The sequence below is a fragment of the Microtus oregoni genome, unplaced genomic scaffold, assembly GCF_018167655.1.
Source record: "Microtus oregoni isolate MIOR12 unplaced genomic scaffold, Mior012 000128F_ref0000496, whole genome shotgun sequence".
NCBI lineage: Eukaryota > Metazoa > Chordata > Mammalia > Rodentia > Cricetidae > Microtus > Microtus oregoni.
The window spans coordinates 1,011,720-1,015,065 of NW_024544771.1; the positions used below are offsets into that span (position 1 = coordinate 1,011,720).

Genomic DNA, 3,346 nt, shown 5'->3' on the forward strand with positions numbered 1-3,346 from the left:
GTCCCCAATAGTGCAAAAATTCCTAACCCAATACTAGCAAGGCAGAGTTCCACAGCGCTTTGGAAGAACCATTGTTCACAATTAAATGCCGCGTGTCTCTGGAACTCAAGGACAGTTCAATTGCTGCAAAGCACCAAAGTGCCCCGCAAGATTAAGAGAATGAAGAGCACATTCCGTGTTCCTCTCTCATCAGAAGCAGAAAACACATTTGCCAAGATAAACACACTTTTGGGATAAAACTTCTTGAGCGATTAAGTACGGAAGAATAGTACTTCAGCATAATAAAGTCTGTAGAAGACAAGCCCATAGGCAAGACCCTACTCAGTTATGGAAAGTTAAAAGCGTTCCTTCCAGTACAGGAGCAAGACAAAGCTGTCCAATCACCGTCTCTCTTCTCAAAGCACTGAAAGCCTAACCAAAGTAACCATTCCAAAAAGACATTGAAAGCAGAAAAGATGGCGTTAAATTTTAACTGGATGCAAAAGGAGCTTTAAATCACTGTAGTGAGACCCAAGTCTTTATTCATCAAAATAGCAATTATACAGTCAGTACACCCTTGCCAACGAGAAAGGTTTGTTTATTCCTGTATTGCAAAAACCCGTGCTTTGGGATTTGACGGGCTCTTGGAAAGCCGTCCTGCATCCTGCTGGCTGTGGGAGGGTTTCCCTGCAGAAGGCCGTCAAGACACTTGAGGAAGTGGTCAGGCAATGCGAGGTTATGAGAAGTGGGTGAGGAAGACACTGTATCCATGTGGGAAGTTTCGCTGTATTTTGGCACAAGCTCCGCCACCGTTCTAAGAATTCCTCAATCGAGCCCTGGACAGCAGCGGCTTTCTCCATCCCCCTTGATACCTTGGGAGGAGATGTGATCCTACTGGAGCCTGCTGTGGAATTACTAGTCCCCGGAGTCCCAGAGAACACTGCCTGGGGTGAGTCACACTCAGCAGGGGGCAGGCTCCCTGGCTCTCCCCCAGGATCTGGGCTCACAGCTGACCCCGGCTGGTGGGTCAGCGCCACCCACCAGCCCCACCTCTCCTTATCACACCCCTCCACTGGAGTCTGAGAGTTTGGTTTTTTTTTTTCCCCCCCCATCCCACTCTCTTTTATACTTTTTCCTCCTGCTCTCACTCGTCCATGTTTGGGAAAGTGAGTATCCCACTCCGATCTGCTTGAAGCACGGACATATAACCTCTTACTGGAGATGAACCCTGCTAAGAATCGTCTGTCCCATTTGCTTGAAGTAAATAACTAAATGTCTTTTCTCAAATGGATAGACAATTAGAACTCACTTATCCATTCTTTCCTCATGGATGTGACATCCAGTTGTCATTGCCTTATGTGCACCCTCTTACTGCCGTGAAGCTGGTTTAAGACTATGGTTCCACAGATCAGGTTGTTGGCTGTGCCGGTATCATCCTGTCTTCATACAACAATAGCTATGACCATTTCAGACTGTGATTGGCTGCATGTCCCCAAATCCTCATAAGAGTGTCCCAGGCAAGTAAAACAAATTGCCCTTCTGTGACCAAATCCACAGGTGCTAGTCAGACCTGGCAACTCAGGCAGGACAGGTGCCAGACAGGGCCTCTTACCCACTGGTCACCTGTGGCTTTGGAGGTCGTGATTGCCTGAAGGCCAGTGGGTACCTAGACATCTTTCGCAGACAGGATGAAGGGGCGGGGCAAAGGAAAAAAGTGATCTCTAATCTGAATGTAGCCTGTCTGTCAGGAAGTTTCCTTGAAGAGTCTCACAAGACAGCTTTGCTTAAATCTGAGTAGAAAGAGCTACATTTGGGGACCTCTCTGAAGAGAGAAATAACATGAAAAGTTGAGGATGTCAGCACCCCAAAAGCTTCAGGAGTGTTAGCAGTTAGGTGGGCGAATGAATGCTGGGTGATGAACAAGGCATGTCATGATGAACTTGTTTTTCTGTCCGCTCAGACTGTGTTCCTTTCCTCTCGCTCTCCTAGAGGGAGAGAAGAATGATCACCAGCGACAGGAGACAGTCACAGAAAAGCAGCGCCTAGAGCCTGCTTCACGCTCAGGAGGGAAAGCTACATCTCATTCTCATGGTCTCGGGTGCTCTACACAGTGAGAGAAACTTCTCTAGTAACAAACCCTGCAAGTAACAGCTTAGAAGTCCAATCTTTTAAAACAGGATACTCATGTTTATTTATCAGTGTCCATAGGGAAGCTAGCTGAGTGCCTGATTGTCAGTCCTTGGATGTCACATTAAGGCTGAGAATAAAATGACTTGGCTTCCTATTTGTTAAGATTTTTCTCTAACTCATTCAGTGATGTTTGCCAGGTTTGTCGACAAAGCTCTGTTCTCAACAATACAGTCAAGAGCGGCTGAACAATGGGGGTGTGTTCTGAGACAGTATCATCTCTGTACCAACTTCAGGGTGCTTTCACAATGCGGAGGGCTGGGGCAGGCACTGGATGTCACCTCTCAGTGCAGTCAAGAGCTGCAGAAGCCCCGAGTGTTAATGCTGCTGCCAGCTGCTGAGGCCCAGTTTGCAAGAAGTTGTGCCTTTAGGGGGAGGCCAGTAAAATCAAGGCTGAGAGGGGAGCAAAGGCATCAGACAGCAGCTGGGACTGTGGAGCGGTTGCTAGAAAGCCTGCTTAGCATCACAAAGCCCCAACGGTCTAGTCCCACTCCTGTATAAACCAGGCATGTGATGTACACCTGTAATCCCAGCACTCGGGAAGTGAGGACAGAAGGAGTGGGAGGTCAATGTTCTCTTTGGCTGCATAGTAAGTTTGAGACTAGCCTGGACTACATGAGACCCTGTCTTTTTTTTTAATATTTATTTATTATGTATAATTTATTTATTTATTATGTATACAATATTCTGTCTGTATGCTTGAAGGCCAGAAGAGGGCGCCAGACCTCTTTACAGATGGTTGTGAGCCACCATGTGGTTGCTGGGAACTGAACTCAGGACCTTTGGAAGAGCAGGCAATGCTCTTAACTACTGAGCCATCTCTCCAGCCCCCGAGACCCTGTCTTAAAAAAGAAAAAAGAACAACAACAAGAAGCAAGCAATCGTTGCCTGACAACATCAACAAGTGCTGTGCCCTGTACACTGCTATATGTTTGTGCTCCTGGTTGGAGGCACAGTTAGGGATTTGGAATTATCATCAAAATACACACATATATACGTACAGATACATACATGCACATAAGCACACATAGACATTCATACACAGACATACATACACACAGAGACATATACATGCACATACATACATTGACACATATACACATATAGACATATGCATACAAATGTTTGCACAAAGAGACACACCCATGGACACACAGATATACATAAATACACACACACA

The 3,346-nt window shown here is 46.3% G+C and overlaps 1 non-coding gene across 1 annotated transcript; it reads right to left on the minus strand.

Annotated features, from left to right (window-relative positions):
• Positions 1-1,930: 1,930 nt before the first annotated feature.
• On the minus strand, positions 1,931-2,147 carry LOC121444500. Its single transcript, XR_005973790.1, has one exon. It is a non-coding gene; the product is annotated as a small nucleolar RNA U3 (small nucleolar RNA).
• Between the last annotated feature and the right edge of the window lie 1,199 nt (positions 2,148-3,346).